This window comes from Loxodonta africana, chromosome 1, assembly GCF_030014295.1.
Source record: "Loxodonta africana isolate mLoxAfr1 chromosome 1, mLoxAfr1.hap2, whole genome shotgun sequence".
Classification (NCBI taxonomy): domain Eukaryota; kingdom Metazoa; phylum Chordata; class Mammalia; order Proboscidea; family Elephantidae; genus Loxodonta; species Loxodonta africana.
Window position 1 is genome coordinate 105,023,350 of NC_087342.1, and position 24,990 is coordinate 105,048,339.

The 24,990-nt window shown below is 43.2% G+C and overlaps 1 protein-coding gene across 27 annotated transcripts in view; it reads right to left on the reverse strand.

The window, feature by feature from the left end:
• TRERF1 (transcriptional regulating factor 1) overlaps nucleotides 1-24,990 on the reverse strand; it is a 257,062-nt gene that overhangs the window by 120,653 nt on the left and 111,419 nt on the right. Inside the window, exon 1 of one of the 27 annotated variants that reach the window (XM_064286078.1) lies at nucleotides 16,249-24,990. The exons of the other annotated variants lie outside the window; for them this stretch is intronic. The gene's annotated coding sequence lies outside the window, so the exon portion shown is untranslated. The remainder of the gene's footprint in view (nucleotides 1-16,248) is intronic. 27 annotated transcript variants of the gene reach the window in all.

Sequence of the window (24,990 nt, forward strand, 5' to 3'; positions counted from 1 at the left end):
GCAAGGCTGCAGAGGAACCAAGCAAGCTCATACACTGATGTCAGGAGAAAAACTTATTAATTGGTAAAATGTAATGAGCATGTGTTCTGACCTAGGAACCTATCCTGCAGAATACTCACATTTTATACACAAAAATATACATTCGAAGATACCCAGTACTGACAAGGGTATGGAGAAGCAGGCACATTAACATAATGCTAGTGGGAACACAAATTAGTATCATGTTTTATGAAGAGAAATTTAATAACATGCACCATAAACATCTTAAAGTGTTGCATATTCCTTGAATCAGAAATTCTACTTACAAAATTTGACTCTTAGGTAATCATCGTGGATTTGCCTACAGATTTTGTTACAAGGATGCTCATGCAAGCATTGTTTTTAATCAGGAGCACAAGAAAACAATCTAAATGTGCAAAAACACAAGGCTGGGTAAATAGAAAGTAAAACATAGGATGGAATACCATGCAAACATTTCACCAAAGAGGATATTTGAACGGTTAACAAGCACATGAAAAGATGCTCAACGTCATTATCCATTAAAACAAAAACCAAAAACCAAACTCGTTGCCGTCCAGTTGCTTTCAACTCAGAGACCCTATAGGACAGAGTAGAACTGCTCCATAGGGTTTCCAAGGCTGTAATCTTTATGGGAGCTGACTGCCAGGCCTTTCTCCTGCAGAATTGCTAGTGGGTTTGAACCGCTGACCTTTAGGTTAGCAGCTGAATGTTTAGCCACTGCATCATCAGGGTTTCTCATTATCCATTCCAAAACCCAAACCCAAACCCAAACCCACTGCCGTCGAGTCGATTCCAACTCATAGCGACCCTATCCAGTAAAAAAAAAAAAATAGGTAGATGCAAATCAGAACCATACTGAGATAGCACCTCACCTCCATCAGAATGGTAATCATAAAAATGACAGGTGTTGGCGAGGTTGTAGAGAAACTGGAACCCTCAACCATGGCTGCTGAGAATGTAAAAGGGTACAAACCCAAAACCAAACCCACTGCCATCAAGTCAATTCCAACTCATAACGACTCCATAGGGCTTCCAAGGATATAAATCTCTACAGAAGCTGACTGCCACATCTTTCTCCCACGGAGCTGGTGGTACTTTCGAATTGCTGACCTTTCGGTTAGCAGTTGATCGCTTTAACCACTGTGCCACCAGAGCTCCTTAAAGGGGTACAAATGCTGTGGAAAACAGTTTGATGGTTCCTCAAAAAGTTGAACAAAGAACTACCATATGACACAGCAATTCCAATCCTAGGTATATACCCAGAAGAAGTGAAAGCAGGAAGAAACCTATACGTCAGTGTTCACTGCAGCACTTTTTATAACCGCCAAAAGGTGGAAACAACCAAAACGCCCATCAACAAGATGAATGAATAAACAAAATGTGGAATATATATACACAATGGAATATCACTCAGTCACAAAGAGAAATGAAGTCCTGATACATGCCACAACAAAGATAAACCCTGAAAAACATCATGCTGAGCAAAATACATCGGCTGCAAAAGGACAAATACTGTATGATCTCACTTACATGAAATGAGCAAATGTATAGAAACCAAAGATTATTAGTGGTTACTCAGGGTTGGGAGGGATGGGGAAGAGGAGGAGCCTTAGTTTAGGGAGCACCGAATTTATGTCTGGAAACCCTGGTGACATAGTGGTTAAGAGCTATGGCTGCTAACTGAATGGTCAGCAGTTCAGACCCACGAGGCACTCCCTGGAAACTCTACGGGGCAGTTCTACTCTTCTTCTATAGGATCCCTATGAGTCAGAATCAAGTTGATGGCAATGGATTTGATTTGGGTTTTAACCCACCGTTTTCCTGAAAAATCAGGAAACATTCGAAACTAGGCGTGACACCCTTAGTGAAGAACAGGGTGAGGTGTGTGGGGCCAGGTCCAAGGGCGCCATTCTAACTTTTCCTCGTTCTCTGCAGAGAGAGAACATGGCTCAGAAAACACTCTCCACTATAGCATTCCCCTGATGGTCAAGGCTCTCCCAGAGATGACACTTGCTGCAAAGCCACTCTAGCTCCTTGGACTGCAGGTGATATCAGAAGGGACAGAAACCTCAAGTGAGTGGGGGGCGGGGACAGAAGCATCTCTCCTCAGCCTTCTACACAGGCAACAGTCCCATCTCCTGGTGGATGGGACAGTCTAGTCTAAAGGAAAGGAGATAACTTTTGCTCCCTCTCTAAAGCCCCCTCCCCAACATGAGAAACCTCACCTCTATAAATGTGCTCAAAGGGCTCTCACAATTATGTATGGCCAGTCTGAGGAAGACCTCGTCCACTGGCCTCTTAAAGGGAGCCAAGATTTATTTTCCTGCCATGATGTTTATTCTAAGAAACCCAAAAGGCTGTGTTCTGGCCATTAAGACATAGGTCAAGAAGGGAAGATGTCTCCAGATGAGTCAGTTGAGTTTACTATGGAGCAACTAGCTCAGTCCCATTGTATCCTCTACTGAGCTCAAGGGAAAGGATATGAAGCTGGCCTGCTTTTATGGTCTGGCCTTCCACCATTTTCCCAACAAGCGTAGAGAGAGTACTTACGATGTTCCAAGGACTGCTGGAAGGCAAAAGAACCAACCCTCGTCCCTAAGGAGATTCCTGAAGTGATGGGGTGGTAGGTTAATACAAAACCTGGGTTTAAGAGCCAGCAGAATGAACTTACAGCCCAGGACAGAAACATACACTCATCCATGAAGGTCTTCTTCCTTTACCAAGATGCATCTTGGGTTGATTGGTGTTACCTAAGATGGCAGCTGATTAAAATCATCAGTCATTGAACATGTATCTCAATTTTCAGAAGCTCATTTCACACATCTTGCTTTCACCTTTCTTGGATTTCACATATATTGGGGAGCTAGGTTCAGGCAACATTTTGGGGAGCTCATGACTGTCGACAATGCTTAAGATCTTACTTAAATGAGTGGGCTACAATTCTGTTCATGTGAAGTGAGTAAGACATTGGAGGGGGTGTCTTCCTCTATCTTCCAAAGGCTCTATAATGGTATCTTATCAGCACCAGACTCGTTGATTACTTAAGCTTCTTCACTGCTGGTACTTGTTTTGTTCGACACAAACCTGCAGCAGCCACATCAAAGCCAGCAGTTTCTATTCATCTTGGCGGAGCTGAGAAAAAAGATTCTTCTTGGCTGAGAAGAACTGACCTTCGGCCCATGACCAAGGATGCTGGGTGCCTGGCAATAGTCGGTAAGGGGACCCTACATTCCAATTTGTACAAGGGGCGGAAAATAACCACAAGATCCAAAGAGGGCCCCATTACTGACTTCAGCCTCCATAGGAGAAAACCAGAGGAGCTTTCAAGAGCCACTTGGGCCCCTCTAGTGCTTACTTAATGCAAAGAGGAAATTGCTCCACAAACACCCACCAACGGATACAGAGACACGGAGGCCAAGGGCAGTGATGAATCCCAACGGCCACATCTGACCATCTCCAGCCATAAAGAAACGGGAAATTTTTAAGGATGCAGTAAGGGATATTTTTTCTCTTAGGTTGGCACTCCTGGGGGGGGTTTCATCTAAGGCCCCTTAAAAAATATATATAACATTAATATATATAATATTATATACATATGGTGTGTGTATATAATAGCCAAAATCCCTGGGGGGATAAATATGGAAATCTTAAAGTCAAAGAAAACATGGGGGAGCCAGAGGAATCCAGCGATCTGAAGGTAGTCTCAGTATGGGGCGATGGCAAGCTTAAGACAGGAACCTCAGAGAACCTGCCTATGGGAACCACTGACAAACTTCTTCCAAAATAGCAGCTGTCTCAGAATCCTCAACTCCTGCTCCCACCATTAGCACCTTTCAGAGTTCTAAAGCAACTCAAGACTCAACTCTAATATCCAACAATTATATTCCTAGCAACATTATATAGGCCAATCTTATTTATCAAATCTCATTACAAGAACTGCTTATACGGGCCAAGTTTCGATTCAGTTAGAAAAAATGGCTCTTTGGGAGCTAATCCTATAGAGCAAATTCTGTATTATCTGGGCCTATCCCTGTAGAGTGACCCTCTCTGTAATGAAAGTAGCTGGGTCTCTGCTGGGAGCATGGCAGCCCTGTGAGGGGGCTGGTGGAGCGCGTAGGCCCTGCTTACACCGCCAACTCCCCAATGGGAAAGAGCAATTAGACTCTGAGACCCCACCCAGCTGAAGGCCACCACACACCATGGGTCCAGGGGCACTGGAGCTGTAAAAACGAAACGGGGTTGGGGGTTCCCCCTGATGTTTCCCAATTTGTGAGTAAGTGATCCAGCCGTAGAACACAAAGACGCCCCCCATGCATTGTGGGGGACACTGGTGTGGGAATCAGAGACTGGGTCCCAGTCAGATGGATGAGTCTAGCTTACTCAGCTTCATCACTGGCAGAATGATGGGGGTTGGCCCAGACAGTCCCTTCCACCTCCAGGACCCTATTGTTTATAATGAGTGTTACAACTGAACTTGCTGGATTGAGATTCAGCTGGATGGCACTCAAGCCACAGAAATGAGTGTAACCGCCGGGCCCTCTGCACAGTCAAGCTCTGGCATTTGCAGGGGCAGCTGTGGGGAGAGGAAGGAATGGGGCAGGGCGGGAAGAGGGCATGGGGGCCAAACCTCTTGGCTCACCTGGCACTGGGACCAAGGAGCCCAGAAGCTCTGCTCCCAGAAGCTAGGGGCTAGGACCAGGCACTCCTTGATTCTATAAGCAACTTGCAGTAGGGCATCCCCTCTGTTTTCAAGATAGGGGCACTGGGCAGCTACAATAATAATAGTAGCCAACACTAAACAGAGTTCACAGTGTGACAGGTCCTTTACAGTATTAACTTATTTAATCTGCACAACTCTACAATGTATGTATTATCATTATGTCCATTTTACAGATGAGAAAACTGAGGCATTGGGTTTAAGTAAGTGGTAGAGCCAGGATTTGAACCCAGACTATCTGGATCCAGACTCTGTGCTGACCAGATAGCCAGGGCCTGTGCGTCCATGCAGTTCTGGGTTAAACAGCTATTGTGAGTGTGGATAGGGCATGTCATTTATTGAATGCTGGTCATGTGCTAAGTCTAGGTACTTTCACGTGCATAACCCTGGAATTCTCTCCCTTCTACTCTCTCCTCCAACTCCTCTGCCACCTGGTTAGCACCTGGTCCAATTCCAGCTCAAATACCATTTCCTCAGGGTAACCTTCTTTGACTCCACTCAACTAGACTGGATATCTGTTCGTGGCTTCCTCTGCTTAGTCTTCCTATCGTCTCCTATCGCTTGATGTTATTTGCTCGCCTGATTACTTCTCTCCTGACCAGACTCTAAACCAGCGCAGTCCAGTAGGATTTTTGGTGACAATGTATATGTCTTATATGTGCGCTGTCACTTTGGTAGCCACTAGCCATAGTAGTGTGTGACTGGGAAACTGAATTTTTAGTTTTAATTAATTTAAATAGCCATCTGTGGCTATTTAAATTAGACAGCTACAGGTCTAATCCTCAAGAGAGCTTGTTTTGAACTGCAACATCCCCAGTGCCTAGCACAGAGACTGACACAGTCAGGACGCAATAAACATTTGTTAAATGAATGAATGAATGCAAGAACACATGAGCGGAAAGCTGATGAGGAACAAAGAACAGGATCTAAGGAGCATCAAATTCTTCTTTTCCATCTTCTACTCCCTCCCTGGAGCCCTGGTGGCTTGTCTGCTAACCAAAAGGCCAGCAGTTTGAATCTACCAGCCGCTCCTTGGAAACCCTATGGGGCAGTTCTACACTGTCCTATAGGGTCACTATGAGTAGGAATCAACCCAATGGCAACAACGGTTTTTCTTTTTTAGGGGGTACCCCTTCTCCATTGCCCATCTCCCACTGTCCCAGACCATCATGTCACATTCCCTGGATCTTCAGAAGCTCCTCAGAGCAGCTTCCTCCTCTACCTTTTGCAGCCTCTGAGCTCAGTTGGAGCCCAGAGCCATAAATGCCCGTTCCTATTCCTCCCATGACTTCTGCAGACTGCCTTAAATTCCACCCATTAGAGATGTACTGGGGTGAGCACACAATCACCTCTGAGAAAGAGGATCAGCACTCCTTCCCCACACTAAGATCTGTGGCAGGGGAGTCCTGTGCCCCTGTGGGGTTCCTGTCACACCTGCATAGAACTGAGTAGGGCAAGTATTGATTCATCTTATCAGACTGCCTGCCTCCCAACCAGTGGCTGAGAAGCGTGAACGAGGAAGAAACAGTGATGTACATGGTGCGGGGCAAACTCACAGCGTGCAGACTGGGGAGCCAGCAGCCCTGGGTTCACATTCCAGTTCTGCCATTAATAGGTCACAGAGCTTGCGGAGGCGCCTGTCTCAGCTGGTGCACAATGTCATTCATCGCATAATTTATTAAGTTCCTACCATGTGCCAGGTTGTGTGCGAGGCATGGGGGTATGATGGAGGATGGGGTAATCATGGCTCCTGTTCAATGGGGCACTTACAAGTTACCACTTGCCATCGAGTAGATTCTGACCCATGGTGCCCCCAGGTATGTCAAAGTAGAACTGTGATTTATACGGTTTTCAATGGCTGGTTTTTCAGAACTCAAAACCAAACCCATTGCAGTTGAGTCAATTAGTAGGTTTTTTTTTTAATTTTATTGTAAAAACATACATAACAGAACAATTTCTACCTGTACAATTCAGTAACATTGATTGCATTCTTCAAGTTGTGCAACCATTCTCGCTATCCTTTTCCAAATCTTTCTTCCACCATTAACATAAACCCAATGCCCTCTTACACAGAAAGTCCTCCTTCCTCCCACCGTCCCCTCCCCGGTAGCCACTAATAAACTTTGGGTTCTATATATCTGCTTATTTCATATAAGTGAGATCACACAATATTTGTCTGAACTTTGGGTTCTATATATCTGCTTATTTCATATAAGTGAGATCACACAATATTTGTCTGACTTATTTTGCTCAGAATGTTTTCCAGGTTCATCCATGTTGTAGCATGCATCAGGAGTTCATTTCTCTTTATGGCTGAGTAGTATTCAAACTGTTGTATATATATGCCACATTTTGTTTATCCATTCATCTGTTGATGGACATTTCAGTTGTTTCCACCTTTGAGCTACTGTGAAAAGTGCTGCAATGAACACTTGTGCAAAGGCTTTTGTTTGCATTCCTGCTTTCACTTCTCCTGGGTATATACACAGGATTGAGATGGCTAGGTCCTATGTTCACCTTTTTGAGGAACCACCAAGCTGTCTTCCACAGTGGCTGCACCATTTGACATTCCCACCAGCAATGGATGGGGACGGCAAATTCACCACATCCTCGCCAACACTTGTTGTTATCTGTTTTTCTGATCACAGCTATCCTAGTAGAGGTAAAGTAGTATCTCGTTGTGGTTTGGATCTGCATTTTGGCTTTTTTTTTTTTTTTTAATTAAAAGCATCTGGCTCTCTTCTGTGGGGAAATGACAGGACCGAAAACAGCAACACAACCAAAATGACCGAAAGAGGAATAGTTCCGTGTGAGAGAACTGGCCTCTGCTGAGCACCAGGAGAAAGGAAGGTCACCATACAGAACAGACACAGGGGAGAGGAAAGAAAGGAACGGAAGGAGGGGGAGCCAGCGTTCTCAGCAAGACTGGGATTCTATGAGACACCGAGAAGAAAAAGTGACCCTGGCCACATGCACGAAAAAAAAAAAAAAAAAGTAGCACTAACGATGTAGCAGACTTTAAAAGCTACCACCACAAGCCAAGTATCCTAAATTAAATGCATCTGTTCATTAAAATACAATTTACAAAGAAACTAATAAGCACTCTACTATTAACTTCTGAAAAGCAGCAGCCTTGCTTTAGAGAATTATGAGCTGAAAACTGGAGCAAAGGTAGACCCCAAATGGTGCTACTTTGCCTCCTCCCTTCCTTATGCACCATCCCTGTCAATCAAGACTCAAGATGGCTTTCCCTGAACCCAGCCTGCAATCTCAAAAACAGGCCTTGGTTCCCATCCACCACATGGCTGCGATGGGATCTAAATGATGACCTTCCACACCATCACCCCAGGGTTCCCATGTGGGGCTCCATTCACAGCCTACATGTAGGATCTTCCCAGGACCATCTGCCTTCTGTGGTGAGGGCAGAAGCAGAGCTTATTCAGAAGATAACTCCGCGGATACAGTATTCCCCACCCCCCCACCCCCCCACCCCCCCGCAACTGGTCTGTGTTGGACACAATTGGCTGGTTACTTAACAACCATTTCTAACTGCCCCTGTTCATTTCCATTACAGGGGCTGGCAAAGGTAAATAATCCCCTTCCCAGCCTATCTTGCAGCTATCTCTTCCCACATGATACTTCCAGAACTGACGATGAGACAAGAAGCACAGCGACAAACAGCCTAAGGATGGCAAGGCAGAAAGACTAAAAAACTCCGGTCCTTAATATTATTACTGCCGAACTGCCACATAATACCAGATAACTACCACCTCCACCCAAATGTCTATTGTTTCATGAGACAAATGTATTACTCAAGCCACTATTTGTTTATTTTCCTGTTACTTGTAGCCAAAAGTACGCCTATGGTCTTTCCTAGCCTCAATTCCTCTTGGTTCACTTCTTTGCCTATTTACTATTTCCATCTAGCTTTTGCAACAACTTTCAGACTACTCATTTTCTTCTTCTTTTCCTACTATCTCCTCCAACCCCACTCACAATAGCAGGGTCAGACGACATACCCCCACTTTTGAAACGTCACGTCTTAATATCCATCCCTTAGTCCTCTGATAGCACCGTCTTCTGAACCCTGATAACTTTAGCACAACTACAATTTTTACCCAAAGCTGCAAAGAACAAAGAGCAAATTCCATTATTATGCTGTTGTTTCTTTACAGATTGGGTTACTTTTTGTTTGTTTTTTCAGTCAGTCTGATTTTTTTTTTTTGTACTTTAGGTGTAAGTTTACAGAACAAGCTAGCTTCTCATTAAACAGTTAGTACATATGTTGTTTTATGACACTGGTTAACAACCCCACGACATGTCAACACTCTCTCTTCTTGCCCTTGGGTTCCCTGTTACTCAGATTACTGTTTTAAGCTAATAGAAGTATATAAAGCTCTTTCTCAAGTGCATGTATATCTAAAATATCCTGAATTTCATAGCACTTGGTATCCAGACTCAACCAACTCATGCAGGATGACACATCCACAAAGACAAGCAACAACTCCTGAGAACAGACATGTAAACAGAAAGGCAACTTACGAATTAGCCCAGTGCTCTTCCCCAAGTAGGCGGATGTCATTCAGACACTACCTGGCTGGCCCCAGGTGTCTCCCTCCAGAATTTAATCAGACATGTGATTAGGAAAAATGTATTTTAATCTTGATTAAGTCTAAGATTTCCATCTTTCAGTTTACCACTTAATTTATGTTTAAACCAACATGTTCTCCGCAACTATCGACACACCTTGGCCTCCTTTAGGTCGTAAAGTGCTCAAAGGTAAGAACTCTGTCCAAATGGCACTGTGTCATCCTTCCACACTGCATGCACCCCAGGGCCAAGTCTGGTCCCATCTCCAAAACAACAGCAACCAAGTCAAAAGCAGAAATTACACGGCAATGCCAGTCACAACCAAACAGCCATGTCTTACCTGTACGTGCTATAGAAATTAGTCACATTTTCAGGGCTCCCTCATTTCAAGAATGATTCACAACTTTTTGTGACTCAGATACACCACCTCATTCCTGCTCTAGCTCATAAGGACGGTGGGGTGACAGCTTCAAGGGATGGGCGAGTACTCCAAGATTACCCTGGGGGGGTGGCAGTCAGACACAGAGAGAGACAGGACTTCACCAGGACCATTCACAGAAGGCTGTGAATTCTTTCTAATTGCAAGACTCAGTTTGCCAAAAGACTATTTCTGCCATGATCAGCATCTATTCATCAGTACACAAACTGATCTATTTATTTTTTTTACAAGTGGTATCCTCTCCCCCTTTCTTAGCTTTGTTTCTTCTTCACACACATGAAGCTTCAGACGGTCATCTTTCCCCAACCATAAATATGAGTGTTATGGATCGAGTTGTGTTCCCTCCCCACCAAAATATGTGTGTCAACTTGGCTAGTCCATAATTCCCAGAATTGTGTGATTGTCTACCATTTTGTCATCTGATGTGATTTTCCTATGTGTTGTAAATTCTACCTCTACATTAATGAGATACTGGCAGTTATGCTAATGATGCAGGACTCAATCTACAAGATTAGGTTGTATCTTAAGCCAATCTCTTTTGATATATAAAAGAGAGAAGCGAGCAGACATGGGGACCTCATATCACCAAGAAAGTAGCTCTGGGAGCAGAGCACATCCTTTGGACCTGGGGTCCCTGTGCTTAGAAGCTCCTAGAACATGAGAAGATTGATGACAAGGACCTTCCCCCTGAGCCAACAGAGACAGAAAACCTTCCCCTAGAGCTGGCGCCCCGAATTCAGACTTCTAGTCTCCTGGACTATGAGAGTAAATTTCTGATTGTTAAGGCCATCTACTTGTGACATTTCTGTTATAGCAGCACAAGATAACTAAGACAAAGAGCAAAAGAGAAAATGCTCTTGTCAGATTACTTTAAATTAACATTCTCAGAGGGTTCTCCTGAAATGATCGATTTCTTTCTAGAAACTTCTCTGACCAGTACACCATTTCTCCATACACCATCCCTAGCTGATTGGTCTTTAAGGGGTAATCTTTATGCACCTAGCACCTGGCTATGGGAGCTGGGAAACTGTTCAGAATAGGATACTCCAAAGTCCCTGCCAGTTTAAAGGTGCTCAGAGCTCATCAATACTGACCGGACCCCAAAACAGGCACCTGTACACAGTATGGAGCCCAGTCTGGTACGTTCTCCTCATATTCTTCCAGATTTGGGTACAAGATTTTCACGACCCCAAACCATTCACCAGCAGAGCAGAGAGTAAAAAGAATAAGGAACTTTATAGACAGAAAGCTAGGTTTGAACTCTGCTTATGACTTCCTAGCTGAGTGAGCTCAGTCAGTTACTCAACTCCTCCAAGTCTTGGTTTTCTCATCTGTAAATTAACACCTACCCTGCAGGGTTGTTTCAAGGATCACAAATAATGTAAGAAGTTTCTGGCACAGAGGAGATGTTTCCAAACCCAAATCCATTGCTGTCAAGTAGATTCCAACTCATAGAGACATTATAGGACAGATCAGAACTGCCCCCACAGGGTTTCCAAGGCTGTAAATCTTTATGGAAGCACACTGCCACATCTTTCTCCCACAGAGCACCTTTTGGGTTCAAGCAGTCAACCTTTCAGTTAGCAGCCAAGCACTTGATCACTGCGCTAACAGGGCTCCTTTGAGGAGATGCTTAATACTGGTCAATTACCAATAATCATCTTCATCATTATCACCACAGGGAGAACATTCCAGAAACACACTCATCTCTGTGACAGCTTAATCACCTAAGTATAGGCACCACCTGGTCTGTGTATCTGTTCAGAGTTTTCATTCTGGTGTGGGTCTGTCCTCTTTATACTGGTATGTCCAGTATGGGACCGCCTTAGATTCTAAGGCCACCAGGGTAGGAGGGTGTGGAGACAGAGCAAGGTCTTATCCCCAAGCTCTGGGACAATGCAAAAACATGTTTCCATCACAGGTGAGGTGTCTGGTTTTTTTTTTTTTTTTTTTTTTTTGAGGGGGGCGATCTGCTTACTATTGAGAGCCAGTTAATTCAAGTGGGTACAAATAGTTAACACGCTTAACTGCTAACCAAGAAGTCAGAGGTTCAAGTCCCCCCAGAGGCACCTTGGAAGAAAAGCCTGGCAAGCTACTTATGAAAAATCAGCCACTGAAAACCCTGTGGAGCACAGTTGTACTCTGACACACGCGGGATTGCCATGAGTCAGAATCAGCTCCACAGTAAGTGGTTGCTGTCGGAGTAATTCCGCGAGTTAGCCTGCCCACTGTCTGAACGACACCAGGACCCCAGGTCTAACCCTGACCGGGCTCTCTCTTCCAAAGCTGTGGAGACCACACCCCTCACTGGCCAGCAGTTTCATGAAGAAAACGATCACCTGCCACAAAGGACGCTATCGGAAGAAAGCTAAAAACGTGGCCATCAGTTCACCTTGGACAAGATGGGGTAGGAGTTTCAACCATATTTGCAGAAAGGATGACACATGAGTGTTTAATATCAAGTCATATGCAGACAACGTCCTCGCACCCCCACCCAGGCTTTGATAATTATTAGTGGAGCCATCTGCTCAGCCTAATGAAATGTGCAATCTCCTGTACATATAATTAGTGAAGTCATTTTAATTAATTAAACAAATTAATTAATTGCAAGGGTACTGCAACCAGTTCCCAGGAACTGCATCCAAGTCATTCATTCTGCACGTGTCTACTGGGCTCCTACTGAAGGCAAAGCCCGTGATAACGCTCTGAGGAGATTACAAAGATGCTCATGGCACACCATAAGCAGAAACGGAAGCCCAATGTGCACCGTTTCTGATGACCAGCTCTTCTGCTTGGGGTGACGAATTCATTCCTGTTTTCCTGAGACTGTCTTGGTTTTGAACTGAAGGTCCCATGTCCCGGGAACTCCCTTGGTTGCAGGCAAACCAGGCTAATGGGTCACTTTCCTGCTTGACCTGGGTCAGAAGTCACCACTGGACAATCACCACTGGAAAGAAACAGCAAATCCTGGGCATCCTGTAACCCCAGGCCCCTGCTCATGGCAGGCATTGCTAATAGATCAGGGAGCTCCTACTTGCTTAGCCAGGACTGAAGCAGGCCAAAATCCTTGTCACTTCTGCTCTAGGCAGCCACATTAATCACACTGAATAGGAGGTCTAAGAAATGAAACCTATTTTCCATCTATGTCCTAGAATCACAGAAGCTCTGGGCTAGAAAAACCTTCTAAGCCTAGTCTAATCACCCATCCAGAGCTTAAATTCCCTCTCCAGTATTCTCCACAAGTGGTTAACCAGCTCATCCTTGCAAACGTCTAATGATGGGGAACTCACTACCTCTTAAGGCAACCCTTCTAGTCTCAACAATTTTGACTGTTACAACCCTGTCCTTTAAATTAGCAAAATGTCTCTCTCCAATCTTTACTCTTACCAACCCATTTTGGGGGCCACATGAAATACAGTTTGTTATAAATTCCTCAGCCTTCTTTTTTCCAGATCCAATTTCTTCAACTGTTACTCCATGACTTGATATAAAGTTGGCGTGCCATTCTGGTCTTATACTGCCCTGTCTAAGTCCCTTTTAGGGTACAGTACTCAAGATGGCCCCCACTCCAGTCACCTTATTCCTGGTAGGTCCTCATTCTGTTAAAGCATCTGGCAGTCCCCACCCCACACAGACACTGACTCATACCGACACCGACACTCTTTCCGAACGCGCCACTGTTGACCCACAGCTCCATCCATCTGCCACAGGACATCCCAGGGGCTTACACTCCATCTGGAGCCCTGGGATACGAGAAACCCCAAGAGACTGTCAGAAAATATAAGTTACAGAATATTGATTTCCCAGCTACAAACAACTTGCTCTAAAGGTTTGCTTAAAAATTATTTCTTTAGAATCCAGACAGCATGTAGCCACAGAAACCCTATTTAAAATAACGGTTAAGACTCCCAGGCCAGCCCACAAAAGCCTTCTGAACTCATAATGTACCTGCAGCATAAAACAAACAGTGCTATTTTAACTGTATACAGCCACCACTTATATTATGGTTTCCATGGTAACATGCATTCTGCATTCCATTTTGGAGAACTAGACACAAGCAGTACTCTGCCTGCGGTGCTCTAGGTTGCCTGTGTACATTGGGGCAGGGGGGTGGGGGGAGAGAGATGGGGAACTGCTGCCCTTAGAGAACTGGCTCTCAACATTAACTTCCCCACCCCTACTCAGACCCATGCATCCTTTAAAGTGTTGAAGGCCCGTAAGGTCCAGGCGAGCTGTGAGGCTGCTGCCAAAGAGAATTTCTTGAAGGAGCTAAGTAATAATGGCTATGGGTTTGGTTGTATTTGTTTGTGGTAGTGGTGTTTTCAAACAGTCTTCTATCAGACACAAAGATAGGGGCATTTCCCAAAGTCAGACATTTAAAATTAATTGTTATTAGTGGCCACTGAGTTGGCCCCTGACTCATGGCAATCTCATGCACAACCATAGGGCTTTCACTGGCTGACTTTCGGAAGTAGATCACCAGGCCTTTACCCCTGGTCCAGCTTAGCCTGGAAGCTCTGTTGAAACCTGTTTAGCATCATAGCAACATGCAAGCTGCCAGTGACGGATGGTGGCTGTACATGAGGTGCACTGGCTGGGAATCAAACCTGGGTCTCCCCCATGGGAGGCCAGAATTCTACCAATGAGTCACCAATGCCCCTACTACCTCACCCCAGACACAAAGTCATGGGTATTTCTCAAAGTCAGGAGTTTAAAACCAGAAAAGACACTTATCATCTCGTTCCTCTCTGCATCCTTAAAAAGGGTCTTTACAAGCTGGTGGCTACAATGATAGGAAGGGAAGCAGAGTAAGAGGCACTAGCATCCTACTGGCTGCAGTGGGGGTGCCGGGCAGAGCTAGTGGCCAGCCTCAGTTCTTGCCTGTGGATCCTCCACATTTCTTCCTTCTTCCCTCCCCAGCTGTCTGCCACCCCCGTGCCTACGCCCAGGCCTTCTCTTCTGAGGAATCTATAGAGAAATCAGGAAGGCAATGAATGGAATTTGTCATCAAGGCTCCCTAGGTTTCACACCTGAAGCAGGAGGAGCTTACCTGGAGAAGGGCTGGTGCTCAAGTAGACCAGGCTGGGTTTGGATTCTGAAGGCCACGGTTTGTAAAGCTATTCCACCCACCAATACCGTGAACTTGTTAACTAGGCTGTTAAGCTCTCCAAGCCTCACCTTCCCCATCTATAAACTGAGCCTAAGAGCCTTTGCTGCGAGTAATAAGTGCAAGGTAATAATAATAGCCAAACTTTTTAAGCTCTTACTAGCACTGTTCTATGTACATAGCTCATTTGAATTCGTTTAAATTTTACAACAATCCTACTACTTCAAAAGTGAGGATACTGAGGCCCAGAGAGGGTAGGTAATTTACTCAAAATTGCACAGCTAGTAAGCAGCAAGGCCAGGATGATAGATAAAAAGGTGCTTTGGAAACCACAACATGTTGTATGTGTGTTGGTCATTATTACTGTTAATGGTACCAACAAGGGAAAATGCTTGAATGCTGGAGCTGTACTTTCCACAAGCGATCTGAACAGTTCCCGCCCAGCACTCCTGAGGCCTGGCTAGGGTGTCTCCAGCCACAGAGTACAGACCTAACCCCAGTCATCTTAGCTGAGCGTGCTGTTCGTTAAAGGCTGAAACCCACGGTGCCTGCTCAAAGATCTCATCCTCACCCGACCACCCTATTCAAAACCGCAAAAGCCATTTTACTCCTGCAGGCCCTACCTGCCTTCCTTGTCGTTTTTCCCACAGCACTGATCACCTTCTAACTTACTATATATTTTACTTGTTACTGCCTGTCTCCTCCAGTTAGACTATAGGTTTCATTAAGACGAGAAATTTTATCTCTTTTGTTCAGTGCTCTGTCCCCAGCACCCAGACCAGTGCTTTTCATGTTTACTGACAGGGGTAGAATGTCTGTAATATACCGTTAAGCAAAGAAACCAAACCAAACCCATTGCCATCCAGTCAATTCTGACTCATAGAAACGCTATAGGACAGAGTAGAACTGCACCCCATAGGGTTTCCAAGGAGGGGCTGGTGGATTCGAACTGCCAACTTTCTGGCTGTTAGCGGAGCTCTTAACTGTTCCGCCACCAGGGCTCCAAGCAAAGAAAGCAGGCCCTAAGTTTTATATACCTATATATGTATATATCATGATCCCATCTGTGTAAACATATTATTGTATGTGAGTACACAGAAAAAAATGTCTAGGAAGGTACATATGAAAGTGTTCTTTGTGGTTATTTCTAAGGGGTAGGAGTAAAGACAATTTTAATGTTCTTCTAAATGTTTTACAGAAGCCATGCCTTATCCCTATCCATTTTTAAAGCTATTTACATTTGAAAACACACTCATGTGGTGGCATGTTCTCACACACACACACACACACACACACACACACAGCAGAAGCATGCAGTTGGTTACAGAAGACCCAAGCATGAAATTATGACTGGCAACAGCTCAAAGTACCAACCTTCCTGATGGTGGATGACAGCAGCATCTTCACCACAGATGAGCAATGCTAAGAGAAATAACTGAATTAGGTCTATAGGATCAGGGACTCTGTAGCACCTCCTCCAAAAAGGCAAAGAATTAAAAAAGGAAAACTCTATAAAAATCAAAAACCACTTCACTGCCTCTCTTGGAATTGTTTCATCCTTTGCAATTATTTTTAAAATTACTTTAGAATGTTCCAGAAAATGCAAAGCCAACCACATAAAGTACAGTATTTTGCAACTAAAAATCCACTTCGCATAAAAAGCCTCATTCTCTTGTACCAGTGTTAAAGAGGAAGTCAGGGTAACTGGATTCATTCCATCCATGGTCCCAGACCTCATTTAGGGCACAGTCTCCATTCCTGACCTTTTCCTCCATGTTGTCAACGTATCCTGCACACAGGTGCTCACAGGGAAGCAACCCACATGCTTACATGTTCTCTGTCACCCATAAATCACCAAAAAAACATCAATCAACAATATTAATCAAGCAAGGGCCAACTCTGTGCCCAGCACAAGGCCAGGTGCTACGGGGTGGAAGGAAAGGAAACACAAGTTAAAGTCCGCTCTTCAGGCAGATTAACACATGAGCAACATGGAAGAAAACAATTATACTCACTGAACAGCACAGCACTTACTATATGTGTAATAAGAGTTCTGAGAAAAAAGGCGTAAGTGCGGGCAACAAGGCTTTGAGGAAGAGGGCGGGCTAGAGCAAGGGCTGAGGTGAGGAGGTCAGTCTGAGCAGAGAGGAAAGAGGAGCCGAGGGCTGAGGCTGGAGACAAGGGCTGAGGCTGGGGATGAGAGGCAGTGGACCTCATTCAGGTGACATCAGTACTGTGGGTGGAGCTACACTGGCTGATGCTTCTCCTGCCCTTACCATCCAGGCAGAGGGTGCTGCTTTGCCATGTTGGCTGGTCACCCACTTATTAAGCACCCCATGTATACAAACAGCCTCCCACTGAGAGGACAGACTCTCCTTGAAGGCAGACAGATTCTAACTTTATGTGACAGAAGCTTTCACATCTCAACTGATTTCAAGAGCAGTCCAGAACCAGCAATGACATGAAAGCAGTACTACATCTAGCTGCAACAACTATGGCTAGCTCCAGGAATTCTGGTCAACCCACAGCGATTCAGAACGCTGGTCTGGAAAAGTAGAAACGCAACAACAGAAATGCAAGCCAGGCTGACAGCAGCCCTTGGAAAGGTTAAGGTAGAAGCAACAGAGGAAGCAGAAAAAGAAGAGGGACAGGGCTCAGTCAAGGGTAATGAAAAGGGAAAAGGAATTAAGACTGACAGGGGCAGGGAAGGGAGCAAGCGGCATCTGACATGATTAATCATCCCACTTTGGCAGGGACTGAGGGATTCCCAAGAGTTTTAGGACTTTCAGTGCTAAAACCAGGAAAATCCTAGGCAAACCACGGTGAGTTGGTCACCCTTTTGGTACCAGAACACTCAGGGATGCTAGGGGGTTGCTTGGCTTTTGACTGCTCCTTCCCTCTGCTATGTGGACAGTCACTGCTCATGAGCAGCCCCCAGGGCCAATGGGAAGGAAAAACAGGGCAACATGAGAGGTGACCACTGTGCCCTTTCTTCTGTAATCTGGTCTTGCATCTTCTCATCTCAACCATGCAGATTTCTGAAGTGGCTCAGGTAGAACAGAAACCTCTTTATTGTTGTTTTTAAAATAAAACTTAGAATCTTGGCCACTATCCTTTACTTGACTATTTCTCAGGCATGAGCTCACCAGGCACCCAGGTGGGAGAGAACATAGCCCTCCACCCACAGGGAAGTGCCTTATCTGTACTTCGAAATCAGAAGTGGGGAGGGGTTGGCACACTAGGTCTTGAACCCCATCTGCACCCAGTCTCAAGTACCCTCTTCCCTCTCAGAGCTTCAGTTCCCATCTGCCTCTCCAGAAAGCAGGTTCCACGTAATGCATTAATTCAACAAGGGTTTATTGAGCATTTACTACACGGCAGACACTGTGTTAGGCAGGCACTGTCAAACATACAAGGAAAAATCAGAGTCTCCGACTTCAAAGAACTTATGGTTCAGTGACAGGGGGTAGGGAGTCCGGAAGCATTCAATTATTCAACACATAATTATTTTGCCCTTAATACGTATCAAGAATTGTACTGGGGGAATGGAAACAAGTAGCCAGACAACTGCAAAGCCACATGATAAGTACAATGACGGAGATATGGGAGCACTGCAGAGAAGCACCCATCAACGAACCAGATACCAACTGGGCACCCACTTCACGTGAGCATGCAGTAACTGCTGTGGAGGATTTTTTAAAAAAAGATGGTAAGACCAAGCCCTGACCTCAAACAGTTAACCAAATGATCAAGGAGATAAAACACGTATATATGAAGCAATCAGCGAACCACAGGATACAGGGTGAGGTGCCAACTATGGAATGTATATCTTCAGCACAAGGAGAAAGTCTACAGAGCTTCACAGAGGAAGTGAAAGTAAAACTGAAGGTGAAATATTGATGGGGGAAGGTTTTCCAGGCAGGAGGAACACAATTGGTACCAGTGATTTTTCTTAAAAATGAAAAGCAAATGTATAGCTATTATTCAAAATGTCTCTAAGTGGCGCACCTATCCATAGGTCTTTGGTGTGAGTAATTAGGACCTTGCCAACAGTGACCTTTACCAAAGTAAGTTATGTAATTTCAATTATCCACACTATGGAGGTGGGGAATTAAAACATACTTAATTTTGTAATGCAGGCCCACGTGCATGCTTGCGTGTGCACACGTGCATGCACGCACACACACACAGAGCCTCTCTTGGCTCTTCCCTGAATCTCTACCTTCAATAGCTCCAAACTTCATCCTTCTGTTGGAAGAATCCCATAATTCAGAGAAGGAGAAACTGAATTGTCAGGGACAATACACAAATTAATAACTGGGAATCGACCACATTGGCTTTTGCTATAATGATATTCACATAATATAAGCAGAAAGGCCACCTTTGGTCTGATGGTACTCTGGTCAGTCAATAACAAGTTAACGACTATTGACTGACTGTCTATTTAACGAAGAACCCTGCACTGGTGTTGGGGGAACGGAAGAAGAGGGGTGGCAAGAAGGGTCAGAGAGAGAAGGCAGAATGCAGTGAAAAGAAATTGAAAGAGTCATAAAATCCTGAATGTGGTCCAGCTCCACCACTGACAAGGCCTTGGGTAACTTGAACCCACAGCAGACTTCACTTTCTCATCCACAAAATGCCCTACCTACCTCTCAGGCTTTCATTTCAAATGAGATAACGTAAGCCTAAGAGCTTAGAAAAGCAGAACCAAAACCAAACCAAACCCAGTGCCATCGAGTCGATTCTGACTCATAGAAACCCTATAGGATAGCATAGAACTGCCCCATAGAGTTTCCAAGGAGCACCTGGCAGATTCGAACTGCCAACCTTTGGTTAGCAGCCATAGCACTTAACCACTACACCACCAGGGTTTCCAGAAAAGCAGAAGGCTCTGTATAGTGCATAGTGGAGGTTTGGAGGTACCTCCCCAGCATCATTACCCAGAATCTCCCAGGCAGTCAATTCATCCCATGCTCTTGGCACAGTATCTGGTTCAGGAGAGCACAGGATCCAAGTCAAGTCAACCAGGGAAACCAAACTCAATTCCAGGCCTTTGGTTGGCGCATTAAGAAAGAACAAGGAAATTTGCAGCCCAGAAACTGCAGGCTGCCATCTTTGGACTAGAAGGGGAACTCATGGCTGAGAAAGGAAGCAACACTGAAGGAGAAAAACTCGGTCTTGGGCGCCTCATTTGAGCCCTAAATAAAACCTCACCAGGTGCCAGGATCTACCCCTGGGTTGCTCAGTCACATACAGCATACTTTTTGTCTTGTTTGTTTGGGCTTAAGCCAATTGAATTGGTTTTCAGTTAACCTAACTGATATAAAACGAGAGAAAATATGGCTAGATAAAGCAATGATATAGACCTTGACAGCCCCTCACCAAATCCCTGTGGTTCTATAAACTACTCAGGAAGCCATTTCCTACCCAGCATCCTCCTGAAGTGGGTAAAGACATTAAGGGGAATTGCTCAAGAACCAAAAAGAAGAAAAGCAACCATAAGCAATAAGATATGTGATTACTGGGCCTGCCTTTATTTGGTCCCTATTTTCTAAGACCAGTGAGGGTCGCAGTGATGGAAAGGAAAAAACTCACTCATCAATAACTGTAGAACCAGAGTCTCTGCCTCAGCTTTCCTTCTGCATGTTTTCTCCACAATGTTTATTTTTTCCCTTTTATAGTAACCACGAAGTAGCCCAGAGGAACAATATCAGTATCCACTGATTTATTTCATATCTTAAAAAATTACTCAGAGTCTGCAGTACTGAGCTCAAGTTCAAATTAAGTTTGCTGGAAATCTAATTTGGGATGAGTAATTTAATTTGGCTACTACAATTAAAAGTGGTGCAGTATTTGTGTTTTAGAGGAAAATCATATTAGATTCATCTAATCTTATTAGGTGACTATCACATTTACATCACATTATATCTGGGGAAGATATATACTGGGTTGATTTCTTTCATATATCACTTGGGAGACTAGAGGGACTGACCTGCTCTCCCCTCTCCGCCCACCCACCTGACACAGGTAAATGCAGGCACTGAATGCAGATGAGGCCCCACAGAGCTCCATCACACAGCCCTTGAATTCGTGCACCCAAAACATCTCTGAGAACACCCCTTCACATTTCCCCCAGCTGCTGTTGAGTTGACTCTGACTCATGACAACCCTATGTGTGTCAAAGTAGAACTGTGCTCCATAAGGTTTTCAATGGCTAACTTTTCAGAAGTAGATTGCCAGGCCTTTTTTCCAAGGTGCCTCTGGGTGGATTTGAACCTCCAACTGAAAGGTTAGCAGCCAAGTGCATTAACTGTTAGCACCACCCAGGGACTCTTCTTTGCATTTCACAGATGAGTAAACTGAGGCCTCACGTGGACAAGAGACTTGCTCAGAATCACAGTCAGTCAGACAGTGGCACGGCTAGGACGACAACTCAGTTCTCTGACTCCCAGTTTGAGCTGCTTCCACTCTACCACATTTTTTTAAAAATAAAATCTAACATGGAAAACAGCCGAGCCTGCTGCTACTCACTTAGCTAAACAACGGAGTTCTCAGATACCACCCACCGGCCCGTCTTCCTATCTCTCTTAAGTTTCCTAGGAAGATAGAGTGGCCAGAAGCTGATCTCACTATCTCCGTGGGTAACGCAGACCAGTGCCCCAAATCCTGCTTGTCAAGCCCATTTCCTTGATCAATAGTATAAGTCTCTCTCATCCCCACCTAACTGAAATTCACATTAAGAACATCCAAACGATATGATGGGTCGGAATAAAGAAATTTGCTTTGCTTTTTTAAAATGTTATTAATCTCAGGCCTCCTGCTAACCAGGCAGATTCAATGGGTGTGGTATCACACATCAGGGCTCCAACTGCAGAGGTTTAATCTAAGACAATTAAGTTCTGAAGCAAAACCAAGGAAAAGAGAAGTTAGATAAAAATATTTGCAACATATGACAATATACATACTGCATACAAATCACTTGAACAAATTATTGAAAAAAAAAAAAAAAAGATGACCACCAAAAGATAAAAATGGAGAAAAGAACCAAAGAGGCAAATCACAAAGATGACTAATGACCTCATGAAAAAATGTTCAAACCTATTAGTGAGCAAAACCTGCAAATTAAAAAACTGGATTGGTTTTCAATGCAACAGCACTTTCAATGCAACACTTTTTCAATGCAACAATGCAATACAGCTTTCAACTATCAAATTGACAAAAAAAAAAATCAAAACAACTATAATGGCCAGTATAGTCAAGGGTGCTCTGAAATGGTAATTCTCAGACATTACTGAGGAGGGTGTAAATTAGTCCACATTTCTGAAGGGCCATCTGGTAATCTGTACCTCCAGCCTTAATACTGAGCATGCTCCCTTCTAAGAATTTTCCCCGAGGAAATAATCAGAGGAATGCTCGAAGATTTATGCACAAGGACACTTATGGCATCACTATTCGTAATAATGAAAATCTAGAAAAACCTAACTGTGCCCTAAGAGAAAGACGGTTAAATAAATTATGTGCATCAATGCAAAGAATAATATGCAGACATTAAAAATCGTGTTTTTGGAAAAGATTTAAAGACAGGGAAATAGCAACAAAATGATACTAAAATTCAAAACTTCTAATAGGATGATTCCATTTTGTAAAGAAGATATATATCATATACATTATAAATGTAATATATGGTAGCAGATTCAGCTAATGTCCAGCAAATATTCACACTTCCCTTCCGCTGTGTAGGGTTTTCACTGGGCAACAGCTGCCCAGCCAGGAGCTACATTTCCCAGCCTTCCTTGCATCTAAAACAAAAAATTAAACTCCTTGCCCATTGCATTGATTCCGACTCATAGTGACCCTACAGGACAGAGTAGAGCTGTCCCATAGGGCTCCCAGGGCTGTAATCTTTACAGAAGCAGACTGCTACATCTTTTTTCCCGGAAGAGCAGCTGGTAGATTTGAACTACCAACCTTTTGGTTAGCTGCTGAGCACTTGACCACTGCATTACCAGGGCTCCGTCCCTTGCATCTAGGTTGTGCTATATGACTATTCCCACCAAAAGAACACCAGTGAAGTGATATGGGGCACCCCCAGGTTGTGGTGGTTAGGAAATGCTGTGCCTTCTCCATGCTCTCTTCTTCCATCAGTCAGTGGGATGTAGAAAACTCCAAAGCCCTGGGGTATGGCAAAGTCACAAAGTGGAAGGGGCCTGGGCTACTAAACCACCCAGTGGAGGGCAGATCACCATCAGAAACGCCTACACTGGATTTATTGAGAAATAAACCCCTACTATTTTTTTTTTTTTAATGTTACAACATTATTTGGGGTTTTTATTTTTTTTTTACCTAATGTTACCCTAACTACATAAATATAGAAAAATTACTGAAAGGAAAACTCTCAAATTTTATCAGATGCTCTGTATGGTAGTCAAATTGTAAGTATATTAAGGATTTTTTTTTCTTTCCACATTTAAAAAATTCTACACTACACTGTGGTTTTTCTAATGTGATAACCAAATAAGTTATTGAAATTAAAAACAAATTTTAGATGGCATAACTATATAATAAAATATCTTAGTAAGATATCAATTTATTTATAAGCTTGATGAATAAAAATATAAAAAATTGCAAGGACTCAAAGGAAAAATTATAATCATTAAGCAAATTTACTAAAACTATTCTGGATAGATGAGTGGAAAAGGTTAAAAAGCAAACAACAAACTAGGGGGGAAAAGTTGCAAATTACACAAAATATATAAACAGCTGATAAATCAATAAGGAGGAATATATATATAATAACTGAGGGAAAAGACAAATACTTATTCACAAAATAAGAAATACAAGTTACTTATACACATATGAAAAGATTTTCAACTAATAAATAAATGAAAATTTAGATTGGATATCCTTTATCCCTCTATCATATTGGCAACAATTAAAAATACTGAGAATATAGGATCTAATAATGTTAAGAGTATGTCGAAATGGATAGTCACATACACAGTGAGAGGGTATTTAAAATGATACCATATTTCCAACGAGCAATTTGACATGACAGAGGAAAAAAAAAAAGACTTAAAAAGATATTTGTCCAGTGAAATAATTAAACAAGTGTACAGCGGAATTGTTTGAATAGGAAAAAAAGAAAACAACTCAGATATTCATCCATCAGGGACTGGTTAAGTCAATTATGGCACATATATAGCTGCACACGTTGGAATAATACACAGCCATTAAAAATTATGCTAATGATCTAAATGTAAAGCACAAAGGTTCCCACAATGTAAACATGCAGGATATAAAACAATACCAATAATAAAATTTCCTTATTGCTTTAAAATGTGTGTATATATGTATGTGTGTGTGTATAAAATGTGTATATATACGTGTGTATATATGTATGTGGATGTATGTGTATATACGTGTGTATATATGTATGTGGATATGTGTGTGTATATGTATGTGGATGTGTGTGTATATATATGTGTGTAAAAAATTTTTTTATATACGTGTGTGTATATTGGATATGGATATGTGTGTGTATATACGTGTGTGTGTGTACGTGTGTATATATGTATGTGGATATGTGTGTGTATAGATGTCTATATATACGTGTGTGTATACGTATGTGGATATATGTGTGTGTATATATACGTGTGTATATATGTATGTGGATGTGTGTATATACGTGTATCTACATATGTGTATATATATGTGCGTATATATACGTGTGTGTATGTATGTGGATATGTGTGTGTATATGTATATATGCGTGTATATATGTATGTGGCTATATGTGTGTATATACATGTGTGTATATGTGTGTATATACATGTGTATGTATGTACATGGATATATGTATCTATTTTATCTATATGTGTATATATACGTGTGTGTATATATGCATGTGGATATATGTGAATCTATATATGTGTATACATACGTGTGGATATATGTATGTGTATATGTGTGTATATACGTGTGTGGATATATGTATGTGGATATGGGTGTGTGTATATATGTGTGTGTATATACATGTGTACATATGTATGTGGATATGTGTGTATCTATATATGTGTATATATGTGTGTGTGTATATATGTATGTGGATATATGTGC